This window comes from Mixophyes fleayi, chromosome 7 (genome assembly GCF_038048845.1).
Source record: "Mixophyes fleayi isolate aMixFle1 chromosome 7, aMixFle1.hap1, whole genome shotgun sequence".
Lineage (NCBI taxonomy): Eukaryota > Metazoa > Chordata > Amphibia > Anura > Limnodynastidae > Mixophyes > Mixophyes fleayi.
The window spans coordinates 123692918-123707943 of NC_134408.1; the positions used below are offsets into that span (position 1 = coordinate 123692918).

The 15026-nt window shown below is 38.5% G+C and overlaps 1 protein-coding gene across 3 annotated transcripts in view; it reads left to right on the top strand.

The window, feature by feature from the left end:
• OLA1 (Obg like ATPase 1) overlaps positions 1-15026 on the top strand; it is a 144037-nt gene that overhangs the window by 100603 nt on the left and 28408 nt on the right. The window lies entirely within an intron of this gene.

Here is a 15026-nt window from a genome sequence, read left to right on the forward strand (position 1 = left end):
CATCCGGGAGAGGGACGTGACTAGAGGGTGAGAGGGGATGGGGCACTTTAAATCGCGTCATTTTGGCCTAGCATACATGAGTAAAATGAAGTTTTGTCGCGGGGGCCAAAATGACGCTATTCTCATTGAATAGCGTCATACTATATTATATATATATATAATATAGTATGACGCTATTCAATGAGAATAGCGTCATTTTGGCCCCCGCGACAAAACTTCATTTTACTCATGTATGCTAGGCCAAAATGACGCGATTTAAAGTGCCCCATCCCCTCCCACCCTCTAGTCACGTCCCTCTCCCGGATGTTGCCTACTAGAAGACAAGTACGATTATATTTATAGTAATATATATATATATATATATATATAGCTCATATGTATGGAAGTGCATGTATACTTAATAACTACAACATATTGAAACATGGTCAGTAATTTGTATTATATAAAAAGGGGATCTCAGGAACCCGCCATCATTTGCCCATAGGTTTAGAAACACTACTCCAGTAATATTGTTTTAAAAAAGGTTGAATAGATCCGGCTGATCAGCAGAGCAATGCTTTGCATTAGGTGGCTAGTTCAAGGGGAGAAGACAGGCCATCAGGAAGAACAGGCTAGTCCACCCAGTTCAGAGGTGGACAGCCCTTATGTATAATTAATATTTATATATTATCCTCTTTATATTAACAGCTATAACATAATCTTTTAAAAAAAACAAAAAAAAACTAAACCAAAAAAACCCTGAAACAATAATAGAAAAATGTGGTTGCTTGTGTTTTCATTTTGTGTGCATCTGTATATAATACAGCGTATATTATACAATATATCAGTACAATAATATATAGTTGTACTCCTACCACATTCCTTTGGTTTTTCAGGCACTAAATGTGCATTGCAGAAATCCCTGACAACATTGGAAGAACCACTTCAAAGTAACCCAACCTCACGTATGGGGTAAGGAAATCTTAATGGTAGGGACAGTGATCCCATAGAACAAAGTGCGCCTGGACTCCTATAAATCTCGGGGGCCTAGACACAAGTCCGTAATCCCGCTAGTTTGGAGGATTGTATTTATCAGGAGTATTACATGTCGTCATGAATGTTAAGTCAAACAGTACATTATATGCTGCCCAGACATTTGCTCCAGAATTGCTTCATTTTATTCCTCTGGCCTCACCATTTCTATTTAAAGTTACTTATTTAAATTTATTGGATTTGACACATCTTCTAAGAAGCAGATTTTAGGTCCTTCATAAATGAATTTTATTGAGTGACGGGCTTGAAAAACTATCCAGTGGACATGTTTGTGTTTTTACTTTTAAAAGGCTATTCCTCTGTTTTGCAGGCATTGTGAAAAGTGTTTCAGTTTTGTTAATAGCATTTGTGTTTTGTACTTTTGTGTATTTCTCTGAAGTCTGGCGTAATAGAGAATGTCATTCATCGCTTGTAATGAAGTGTACAAGGCTGGAACTGTCAAATTGGTACTTAATTAGAGGGTTCCATTTCATTCTCCTGCCCTGACTGTAGCAGTATGTCCCATTGCATCTGTCTAAGAAATCTGATTTCACCACAACATCCTAAATTATATTATCTGCATCCGTGTATGTTCGTTTGATTTTGGTTAATGTTTTGCAAGTATTTGTTTTGTTTTAGGTTATTCTATGGGGGAGGGGTGTTAATGTTTGACAATATTATTTTAATTGCACCAGCCAAACATTATGGGCTTATTTAGTCATTCCATTTAATAAGATTTGCCCTGTTTTGTGGTGACGCTGATCACGTGGATCCATTCATACACTCAATGGTTCCCCCCTATAATGTATATATTTCACTAATGGTACCACTATTTTACTGGCTTAGCTTATAAGCGCACAACTGATTTTTTTTTTATTTTATTTATTAACCATAAAAATAGTGCTTGTGAGCAGTATATTAGATCCGTAAAATCACAACAACCACAATATTATTACTAACTAACGATTGATTTGTATAAACAAATGCTAAAATAACAAAATATATATATTGCATTGTTTAGACTAATGCAAAATTACTCAACTGACTTGTTACCTCCAATGTGTTTTCAATAATACATATAGGGCCTGATTCATTAAGGAAAGGAAAGCAAAAAAAAAGGAGTAACTTTGCACCTTGTCAAAACCATGTTGTATTGGAGGGGGAGATAAATTTAAAATGTGGGGACAGATTTATAGTTGGGGTTGGGCATGTCCTAGATCAACTTTTAATGTTAGTGTAAAAATAAAGCTATCAAGTATTTGTGTCCTACATGAAAAAACAGCTAGTATTACCCTTATGTGCAAAATAATAAACTGCATTTGCACCCCTTGCATTGCAGCATGGTTTTGCCGAGTTTCAAAGATACCCATTTTCTTTGCTTTACTTTCCTTAATGAATCAGGCTCATAATGTGAGCTCCACCTGTGTATTTATATACACACACATACATACAGGGGGATTTAATTTAATTGCAGTAGTAAGTGCCACGTTATAGCAGAGAATGTTTGCTTACTTAATACCCTGAGCTATGCACAACCAAACTAGTTAGAGGTCTGTTACAAGATGACGTAGAGCTATATTATAGCAGATTTCATATAACCTTAGCTGTTTGCTCCAAAGACAAAACTATGTCCGTCTTATCCACTGTGTGAAATTCATACAACCCTTGCAGCCAGTCGAGCTGTTCCATATAAGAAAGTAGGACATGGATGGTGCATTGTAAGTACCCTGGTCTCTGTAATCTGCCATTCTATGACATACAGAGGACATAATCCTCACTCAGGGAGTTTTCTGAATTACTTTAGTCATGTTTGAGCAGTATTATTACATACTACAAGTCAGTCATTCTATACATGCTCTGTGCCAACTATACTCATGGACACAGTATAGAGCTTTGGTAAATTTTAATTGAAAACAAGAAATACCGATAATTCTAAAAGCGAATGTTGTTGTTGTTGTTGTTGTTGTTTTTTTATTACTATTATTATTATTATTATTATTATTATTATTTTGTTCTGTTTTACAAATGGTTAAAGCCATCTGCTCCCAACGCTGATGTTTTTAAGGCTACACTTACAGCATGTATTACAATAAGCTGAACAAGCTAAATTCATTGGGAATGGTAACAGTGAAGTTGATTTTGTCTTCGTATTTAGTCTCCTAAAAATATTAACATAACATATGTTTCCCACTAGAGAATTACAGATAAATAATTTTGTCTGTTCTACAAATGATTATTCATAGTCTGTCAATACAGTTGCTATGCATTTTGTGGAAAAAAAAATCAACATATATTATTTTTTATTTGTACACATCTTATTTAGTGTATTCTGTTAAGTGGAGCATTGGCTATGATTGTGTGATATATAATTCTAGAGCTTTTGCTAAGTATGCAGATATGTACTGTAGGTTACAGCTATTGCATTTCTGCAGTGCTCTATAAACTGCCTCTAGGTGGTGCTGTTACATGACTATAACAAAAGTTCTGATTTTGTAACTCTTGAATTGTGATTTTTATTTTTTTGTTTCATAACTTAACTTTCAGCATTACCCAGTCACATATATGGTGGATGGTTGTAGCAAAATTTGCGCTGCTTTGCTTGTCATTTTTTTTTATTATTTTTTTTTATTGCTGGAGATTGTGGCTTGCTTAGTACCACAAGTCCCAGCAGTAATTTCTAGTACCACAACAGTTAGAGCAGTGTCAGGCTACCAGTAGTTCTCTAAGGGAAAATATACCCTTCTTTTTTTTTTTTTTTTTGTGTGTACGATTTTAAACTTGTGGCATATGGACAGGCTTAAGGAATCCTTGTCTCAGGTAATTTGTCATACATCATCATTTATTTATATAGCGCCACTGATTCTGCAGCGCTGTACAGAGAATATTTGTCAATCACATCAGTCCCTGCCCCATTAGAGCTTACAGTCTATACATGTGTTTTTGTTTATAAAGCTTTATTTCACATTCCTGGGTTATGAGGTATTACAATCTGACAGATAGCCACTTGCAGTATAGACAAAACACTTCATGGAGTCGAAGACCATTGTTGGTTTTATTGAAATGTTGCTTGTCTTTGGCTATTTTAAATAAAATTACATTTCTTACAGACGCAACATTTTATTATTTCCTATGTGAAAGGGACAGTTCACACTTCCTTTTCTGACAGATCATGACAAAAACAAGGAACTTTTTTTTTTTTTTTCCCCCTTTCACTTCCTGTGTGTTGCCGGTGTTGAAGTGAATAGTGGTAGACCAACCTGTAAGCTAATAAGATCATCAAAATGCTCTCAGGAGCACAAAGTGTTTCAGGTGATGAGTGTGCTGATCTTTTGGGGGACAGGAACTGTCCAGTCGTGTATAGTTGTCAACATGGCTCTTACACACTTTTTGCATTTTAAATGCCTATCTACAATAAATAACCTATACAGCCAACAAATATGTATAGATAGTGTGAACTGCATTAAATATACAGAGTAAAAGAACTTGCTCAGAACTATGTCTGTTAATGCACAGCCTTTCTTTATTAGGGTGTTCCTTTCCTATTGTAGCATATAGCTGGTGATTGCGATATATATATATATAGATATATATATATATATATATATATATATATATATATATATATGTATGTTAACCCGTGCATGATACTCATGCATTCTAGTCAAATCAAGCTACTGTTAAAAAGGTTCTTGTCATGCATTTGGGCCTAGCCCAGGCCTCCTCAGGGGAAGAGCGTTACTTCCCGACGTAAGCGCCCTTTTTTAACGTGGTTTTGTCCACATGTCGCCACCTCATCATTTTTCTCCATCACCTCATCCTTCATCTCTATCGCCACATCTATCCAGATGTCTATCCAGACACAGGGATCTCTCTCAGCGGTCCTGAGTATCACACTCCTCTCGCTCTGTCACCCCCGGCAACCACCAACCACTCCCCACTGTCACCCCCGGCAACCACCAACCACTCCCAACTGTCACTTCTCCTTCAAGAAATATATATATATATTTTTTTTAAATCTTTATAAACACTTTTAACAATTAAATTAACAAATTAAAAACATCTTAGTATACCAAATTTCAGCCCTTTCTGAGGTTTTTTTTCCCACACACACACACACACACACACACACACTAAGATTTTAGTAGGTCAGTGTATAACTTCGCCCAGCAGGTGACGCTGCAGCTTGGTGTTTTTTTTCCCCACACACAGACACACGCCACTAGGCTTTTATATAGTAGATATATCTCTCTCTCAAATTGGGCCATTTTCAGGAACAAATCTTGAAAACTTGGGACTGTCCATAGATATTAGGCTTGTGTAATTTTGTTAATGAGCAGACCAGGCTGTAAGTGATGGTAGGTAGCAGTGTCATGATGTGAGGAAGGGCGTGGAGGCAAGCAGTCTGAGTTTGATAATGGAAAGAGCAGGGTGCCCCAACAGCTAAGTCACATCAGGCTTCTCTTACAAGGATGCTGGAAGACTGTCATTGAGCGCTGGAAGACTGTCGTTGAGCGCACCTCGCTGCTTGTTTATGCAGAGTTCTAGATAGGGGAACCCTGCACCAAAAGTGAATGCTGGATTTAAAAAAAAAAAAAAAAAAAAAAATCAAATCCTATACTGCACATAGTCCCAGTAACTTTTATTTTTTAAAATCATTTTTTTACTTTTAGCCCATTTTGTGTGATGTGTATGAAATATTTAACAAAATGTGAATGCAAGACAAACTGTATTTATGTTTCATTGGATGTCTCTCTTACATGCGGAGTTCTATTACTTCCAGTCTCTTTGGGAGAAATATGCTCCAAAACTGCATACAGACTGCACACAACTATAATGGGGTCCTCTGAGCATTCAAGGTCACTTAGAAAGTCAAAGCTGCCAGCAAAGTCTGTTCCTTGCCAAAACTATACCTACCACTGCAACTTGCTAATGGCATACGTGGCCACCTTGCACAGATACTGTAATTAATAAATATATATAATTATTATTATTAACCAGTATGCAGCCAGCTTGATGGACTGTTAGGGGCTTTTTAGCCCTTCTGGGTATAGTGCTATACTTTAGGAAATCATATGCAGTACTAGAGAATGATTTGAGCTACATGGATAAGATTAAATACAAGATCACAACTATTGCCAAATGAAGTGTACAAGGCTGTCCGTTTTGATGTGTATGGCAGTGCCGAAATGACCGGCGATTTTTGTTGCTATATACATATAATGTCTCTGGCTTATACCTGTAAAATCACTTGTTGAGTATAACAGTGGCGCTTTGGAGATGGTGACTGCTTGGTAATGCCATGTAAACATTCTGCATATTTTATAGTTTTTTTTTGTCTGCTGTACAATCTGTTGAGTCTGTTGACATTATACCTCACTAGGATAATCTTTATGGCTGCATTCATGCACCTTGCACACAACTCGCACTACACAGTTAGTACATGCTAATTCTCTGCGCACGTTCTTCTGAACAGTTAAAGGATAACACTACTGAAGGAAGAGGGGAGGGGAGTGTGACTTTTGGATCTTTGGACCCATAAGGTCACAAGCAGATCTGTCAGGTGAATGTGGGAGGTAATAGTTCTTTTTTTTATTTTTATTTAATGTGATCGATCTTCACTAAAAACTAATTGTACTTAGATTTGGGAGGAGGTTTCATTTCAATACGCATAATAAAAAAATAAACACTGCTTTCAAAGCAGGTGCCTTTTTCATTTAAAAGAACTCCATGAAAGAATATTATATGGGCAAGAAACGATCACCCCCTGGATCCTGCAGTCCCATGATCCTTCAGGGCTCACTGTTTATTGTTTGAATGTAAAATTGTGCAGGCTCAGCTGATTGGTCAAATTGAATCAACAAACTCCATCTGCGTCAGATTATATTCATATACTAAGCTACGAGCCCTGGAGCAGACATTGAATTACAGGAGTGGAGGAAGGGGAAGTTTCTCCCAGAACACAAGGGTTAAGACCAGAGTGGTTCTGTAACTCCTGCTAGATACGGCTTACTCCTATAACCAATTTCATAGAGTTCTTTTAACACTTACAGGATCTACTGCAACAGATTTTAATACCGCAAGATGTTCCACCCAAACTGTTGATAAGCCAAGCAGTTTCCTTGATAGAAGATAGTTCAATTTGAAATCATTTAAATAAATGCAAACCACCATTATGGAGGAACACAAACAGCCTGAAAGAGCGTTATCAGAATAATTGTCGAAGTGTTATGAATGGAAAAGGATGTTGAAATAGGGCATGATTGGCTGATGTTACATATGTCCTTGATTACCTTTCCTTGTGCTTTTATCCTAATAAGTGACATTCTTTGTATTCTCTTGGATGGCTAGACAGTCTGACACTGAAGAAGAATAAATATTGCGTGTGCTACACATTAAGCTGTCATCTAAAACAGCATTTAACACAAAAAAGAATATTGGGGAGGGGAGAGGGGGGTAACTGGAAAAATTCATAGGAAGATCTGAAAGGCAGCAAGTCTGTGGCTTAGTGATAATTGATTGAGTTTGTCACATGGGTTACTGTAGGCTGCATTGTTAGTAGTCCTGAGATGCATGTAAGGGCCCCGTCATACTTTCTTGCTTGGGGCAGCTTACTTCAAACTACTTGCAGAGTTGTCACGTTCTCTCCCCCCTGAGCAACCCATTCATGCTAAATTTTTGTAAATAGATTTGTTTTAGAATAGCAGTTCAAGTTTATGTTTAACATATCTACAACGATCAGCCTGCACACGATTGCCAACTATTTTATTAAGGCCTTTGTGATGCATTTATTTAATTTATTTTAAAATGTCCCCCTCGCCTAATGACAGCGGAAGTATCATTTTTGTATGGTGACTCATTATGCCTCGGTAAAGTTTGCTTATTCCTATTTATTTGATAGTCTGAATACTGGTTCAGTCCACAAAATTGCTGCCACAAGTGTGTAAGTTGTCGGGTACATTTTAAGAAATAGTTGCTAGGACCTATTTGTCTTACTGAGATCAAAGGCCTGTACAAGCACTATCCTTAAAAAGTTAAAAATAAAACAAAAACTTCATATTTCACTACATAATGTTGACACGCTGTCCTGTGCCAACATACACGTCTGTATTAGAAATGTGTGTGCATAATTCCCTTATAATGAAAAAAGTTAATTACTTGCCAAAGCCATTGTTTCCGGGAATTGGACAAATTTCTGCCTAGCCAATAATGCCCTGGCTTTGGTTCCCTACTGCTGCCTTTGGTTCCTGGCTGAATAGGTTACCTCAGTTTACTGCAGTTTTGTTGCCACTGGCTCCTGCTTTGTTTGTCTGCTTATTACTACTTGGATTTTCTTTATTGGCTCCTGCTTCTACCAGATAAACCTTATTTGGGTGGTGGTTACAGTGCAGGAGGCTGTTCCAGGGCAAGGTCTGCACTGGGGCACAAGAAGCTCTACTTGTGACGCTGGGTATTTAAAGGACTCCTAAACCCCAAAATTGAACTTTTTTCGATTTGAACCATAAAGGTAAAATAAATTGTTCAGTATGAACATGACATTCTACTACAGCTCTGTTAAAAAATGTAAAGCATTACCTCACTACTAAACAAGCAGACAGGGAAAGACAGCTTGGCGGACTTGCTCTGCACAAAGTGCACGGCATGAATTGGTTAATTCAAACACCACTGCCAAGTCCTACCACATCTTTAGGACCGTGTCCAGGTTGGATCCCATTCAGGTGTAAAAGCTGATGTTGAGTTGCTGAGACATCACTTTGTTAAATAGCCAATCCACTCTCTGCATTTATTCGCAGCAAGTTGACCAAGCTGCCTGTCCATTTTTGATTGATTAGCTAGAGAAGCACCTCCCACCTAACATGGCAGCCTCCTGCAGAGGAGTGAACGAGAGCATGGGTGGCCATATTTAGTTTGGTATAAATGCTCATTATTTTAAATGTAATACAGCCTCTTATATAATAAAGAGAAATATCGGCTTTAGTTGCTGTTTAAATGCAGTATCACGACAGACCTTGCACACGCAGCCTGTGTGCCCTTGGTTATAGATTAAAGCAGTGGTTCCCAAACTTTTTCAGTTCACAGCACCCTTAGGGTTACAGTTATCAATGAGTCACGCTCACACTCTGTGGCCCCTGCACGCTCACACGCTCACGCGCTGTGGCCCCTGCACGCTCACACGCTGTGGCCCCTGCACGCTCACACGCTGTGGCCCCTGCACGCTCACACGCTGTGGCCCCTGCACGCTCGCACGCTGTGGCCCCTGCACGCTCGCACGCTGTGGCCCCTTCACGCCCGCACGCTGTGGCGCCTTCACGCCCGCACGCTGTGGCGCCTTCACGCCCGCACGCTGTGGCGCCTTCACGACCGCACGCTGTGGCGCCTTCACGCCCGCACGCTGTGGCGCCTTCACGCCCGCACGCTGTGGCGCCTTCACGCCCACACTCTGTGGCCCCTGCACGCCCACACTCTGGCCCCTTCCTTTCTTCCTTGCTTGCTTTTCCCCCTCCATCACTGTTTCTTTTCACAATTTCCCATCCCTTGCTTTACTTACCTTACTTGTTCTTCTTTCTTTAGTCGTCTTTGTTCCAGGTCCTCTCTGTACTGCTCCTCACTGAATATGTCAGACGTGATGACATCACACCCGACATTCAGTGAGATGGTAATAGGGAGGAGGATGTTGTGTCCAAACGCCGCCGGATTGATAAGTATTTTATTTTGCCCTGACCGTAGCACCCCTGTGACGGCACCGCGACACCCCAGGGAGCCGTGGCACACACTTTTTGAACTGCTCGCTTAAAGACATATTTTGGAACAAAATATAGCAATTTTGTTTTCCCTTTGCAGATTGTATGTCAGCTGTGGATCTTTGTCCTGTCGAACATATTTTACTCATCAAGAGCTTTAAAACCAAACCAACATGTTTTTATCATTTTTGCAATGTAAATCCTGCAGCTATCGATCTGTGTTATCTGTGTAATAAAGCAGGGACGTGCGCTCAGTATCACAGAACTTGGTTTTCCGTGCAAAAATCACATCTGCAATCCATCATGTAGTTCTGCATTTCTTAACCTCTTTCCACTAGAGACCAGGATTTGAACTGGGAGTTCGTTTCAGGACCCATCACTTTTCAGCTATACCAACTCTGGCCCCAAGCAGCCTTACAGATTTGTTAAACTCTAGGTAGTAAATATTATACAGGAAGAGAAAATTGTTACATGGGTATATTACAACCTGTTTGTTTATGAAAACTTCGGTTGGGGGAAATGTTTGCCTTTAACCCTCGATTCTGAACAGCTAGAGTTAGTGATAGCAGCCCTTTATCTGGATTATCCAGGTGAATTCCATCTTTGTGTCCTCTGTACATGGAATTGCCTTCTGGTAAGTGAAAAGAAAGTCAGCACCACCTCTAGCTGATTTTCTGCTCACGGCTTTCAACCATAGACATTAACATTCAGGATTATGAACAAATAAGAATTGTGGACCATCTGAATGTGTTCTGACTTATTACTTTAGTAAGACTTTCCTCTAGTCTTCAAACCTTCAAGCGTTCACTGAAAACCCACCTCTTCAGACAAGCTTATGATGTTCCTCAACCACCAACTTAATCTCCCTAGGTTACCCTATTATCACCCTCTACACAGCTAACACAAAACAACAACCCACTGACCAACATTGGTACACACACAGCCCACTCAATACTTTTACCTTTGCATTCTAGCTGGTCCAATGTGCAGAATGATGTAGCACATGTCCTTGTGTTTCAAACTCTCATTGTCCTATAGATTGTAAGCCTGCGAGCAGGGTTCTCTTATCTCTCTGTCTGTATGTATTACCCAGTATTGTCTTACTAATGTTTGTTCCCAATTGTAAAGCGCTACGGAATTTGCTGGCGCTATATAAACAAATGTTGATGATTGATGTTGATGATGATTACTTTAGCTTTAAATGGTCATATTAGGTGATAAAAACACCTTTCTGTAAGTGTAACATGCCTGAAATATCGGCCATAGCAGTTAACTCTGCAGATCACCACCGAGCGTGTAATATTTACCCAACTGGTAAATTGATCTGTAAGTTCCACTGAGGAAAATTGCCCTTATCTTACGTGAATCTATTTATATTTTTGTGTTTGTGTTTTTGTAGAGTGGGTGCATTTTTTTTTTTTATTTAATTTTTTTTCCCCCTTGAAATACAAATTTCAGCAATAAAATGGGCATTTTCAAGGCGCAGAGGACATCCGTTTATTCTGTCGTGTTCTCCATCCCTTCCAAAAATGTAATTTCTTTGTCCCTGGGTAAAACTATACCAAAGGTGTGTTGAATCTGGTGTTTTATGTTGTAAACCGGAGCGCACAACAAGGAGCTTATCAGAACAAATTATCTAGCCCATCCCCTTCCTCACTCAAAACCTAATGACCCTTTATCATCATGGTTTAGATTGCCGGACACAGATGTGAGAAAATACGAGTAATCGTCAGGTAACTACAGTAGCTCGACTGATGTTCTCAGAGAACTGACTGCTGGGAAGATAAAAAGCTTCCTACTGAGCCAGTGACTTTCCAGCCGCAAAGCACATCATGATCTCATACGGCAACTTTTATTTGCCCAAGAATCACAATAAGATGCATTAGGATGTTCAGCAGGGTAAACCTGTTCAGAGAACAGACTGGATTTATTTTCTTTTGAACAGGAGGTTATTAAGTTAATATTGTACAATTGAATCACGTTTTCCATCTTTCAGTTACCTATGCCTGTGTTCCTTCAATTGCGTTCTTTTGTTATGGAACTTTTTTATTTTTATTTTATTTTTTTCTCTTACCTAGTTGTGTTTTTTTGTTGTTGTGCTTATGTGGTGTCATTCACCACTTCAAACTGCTTAAAGCTTTATTAAAATAATGGACAAGGACATAACTAATCCTCCACTGAAGTGGGCTTTCATAGACGTTCTAACGTTTTTGTGGATTTTTTTTTTATTTTAAACTTATACCAGAGAACGGTCTAGTCATAAGGATACCAGAGTATTGATATACTTGTGAGATGTTTTAAGTTTAAGTGACATTTTTGCTGATAATCTGAGCGCATTTGTATTGCAGACATTTAAGATTGTTCAGGTGATCACATCAGATCTGACACATTTGTAGGCTGTTACTAATTGTAGAATTCCTAAAGGGGAAAACAATGCTAAACACTGCATAGAAGAAGTTTATGCTTTATGGTGGATTGAAGAATAATGGGTAAAAGCCATGTCTTTAATAACCATTCTTCATTTCGATGAGACTTGCTGCCTTAGCCAAACTATAAGAGTTTTATGTACTTTAAAAACATTGGCATGGAAAAAACAAACAATTGGCTATTACGTAGATGCCTGTGCAGAAATGATAGTAAAATGATAGTAAATATTTATTTAATTTATATATTTATTTAATTTTTTCTAAAAAAAAAACAACAACTTGCATTTAGTTCACAAGTATATCCAGAACAGTTACACCGGGACATTCTCTATATATGTGTGTGTCATATATTCCTAGGCTGTATCGTGCAGTGAGAAATTAGAAAATAACGAGTGGCTAATGTTGTGTACATTATGATATCCACTATTGTATTGACTTGCTAAAACTGCATTTTACTCAGTGAACTCATTTCAAAGATTAATTCTTAAAACTAAAGCATGCAGGATTTCAGCCTAACCATTCTGATTGTGAGGCGTGGGAAGCTTTTGTCTGTATATGGCACCTTACAGTTTTCCCACTTGTCCCTCTTGAGTCTTTCATAAATACCTTTAATTTAGCTAAGCAAATGGAGCCTCTTATTCTTACTGAAACTTTATTTATTGCTAGAACGTGAAGCTTGCAGCAGAGTTTGTTAAACAGTAATCAACCCACCACAAACTTCAGCACTGGAAGTTATTTACTGTTTTTATTCATGGCTGTCAGTGTGTTTTACTGTTACAGATAAAAGATAAATTCATATTTCGTTTAAACGCGTTATGTCTCTGGAGAATGTCGGCGGAGACACATTGCGCTGTTATGGCAGGAATCTCCGTTTCTCTTCCCCCCACGGCCCATAGAGGTGCATGTATAGGAAAATGAGTGGATTCCTTCCGTAGCGTCCGTCAATGTGCGCTGCTGGACAGCACATCGCCAACAATAGAATCTCCCCCTATGTTTCTACTAGAGACTGTTAAAGGATGTTTATAGTTCAATTTAGATACTAATTGACATTTGCGTTTTATTTAGCACTTTATTACTTTAACAGTTTATCTGTTCTCGACACACTGTGAATGCAGCTATTTTGTATGCTGAACCCAATATTCAGGAGAATGTAGTCTGTGGATGAATTAGGAACTAACGACATGACCATAGTATATAGCATGAACATTACTCCTCCTTAGACGCATATTATGCACAAAATTTAAGTACATTCTGGCCAGAACTCATAAATAAATGTGTAATCAAAAACAATGCCTATATATAAGGTGTCACAATAATAAAATAGTAGGCCAATGATGAACAATGTAGTGAAAGAAAATCAGATCAAGAAAAAAAAAAAAGACAGACTACATATACAAAACACAAAAATATATGAACTAAAATAATTTGTATAAGGATGTCCAATGAACACAAAAATTGCACTGTAAGTGCTGCAGTTGTCAGATGTAAGCAATGGGCCCGAGTTATTGAGTAAAGTAAGGCAAAAAAAAAATGTGTGAGGTTTCTCCAGGATAAACCATGTTACAATGAAAGGGGTGCGTATTAATTTATTATTTTGCACATAAATACTGGCTGTATTTTCATGTGGCACACAAATGATAGGTTTATTTTTGCACTGAAATTTAAAGTTGATCTAGAACAGGCCTGTCCAACCTGCAGCCCTCCAGATGTTGTGAAACTACAAGCCCCAGCATGCTTTGCTGGTAGTCAACCAGTTTATAGCTGGAAGGACATGCTGGGACTTTTAGTTTCACAGACATCTGGAGGGCCGCAGGTTGGACAGGCCTGATCTAGAACATGCCCTACCCTAACTATAAATCTGCCCCCACATTTTACATTTACCTCCCTTCCAATGCAACATGGTTTTGCCACAGTGCAAAGTTACTCATTTTTCTTGCTTTACTTTCCTTATGAATCAGGCCAAAAAGTTGTCCCAAAAAAGTATGAACACAATCCAGGGAAAGATCAGAAGTTTAAATAGGTTAATTGTATTTTTAAGCGCAGTGGGACTGATATCTCAAAGTGCTGAATAAACAAATGTGATGGCAGTCCGCAAAACGGAACATTACCCTGTGTAGTTTCCTCCCAGTATTCCATATCATCATCTTAACGGAACTCTTCTTACCTCTCCTGAACGTGAGGCGATGTTTTCTGAACGTAATAAGTATCTTTACTGACCATATACAATTGTTGATGTGAATAAATGTTTTTCATATGCACAACCTTCTTTTTATTATACTAGATCACTCGAAAACACATCCCCTGGACATATTCACAACCATTTTCTTTTCCATTTTGTGCTATTACTTTACGACAAGGGGTTTCCCATCACTTCCATTTGGCTGCATTTCCTATCTCTCCACTCCCTACAACAGGAAGCTCAGATAAGGGCTCTTATCATTACTCCCCCTTTAGCCAGATCATAAATTCTTCAACAGGCCTCAGTAAATATCTGACCCCCACCCCTCAGGCAGAAACTGCCTTCCGGTAGCCACAATACAAAGCACATTTTATGGGCTTGCAACTAACCCAGGAATATAAATTACATTATATTCACTACCTGCATATAAAGCAATTGTGAAGACTCCCTTAAGTACACACTTCTTTTTGTTGTAATAATTTGTAACCCTCTCCTATTGCAGCCTGCGTGAGCTATGTAATTGTACATCAGCAGAGAAAGTAAAATGGCAGCTCCAATATCTTTAGAAAGATGCATTAAAAGTGAACCATACTTATAGGCAGTTGTGTATAGAGGGCACATCCTGAGCTGCAGTGACACAGATAAGAATTTTTTTAGCATTGGGATATTGAG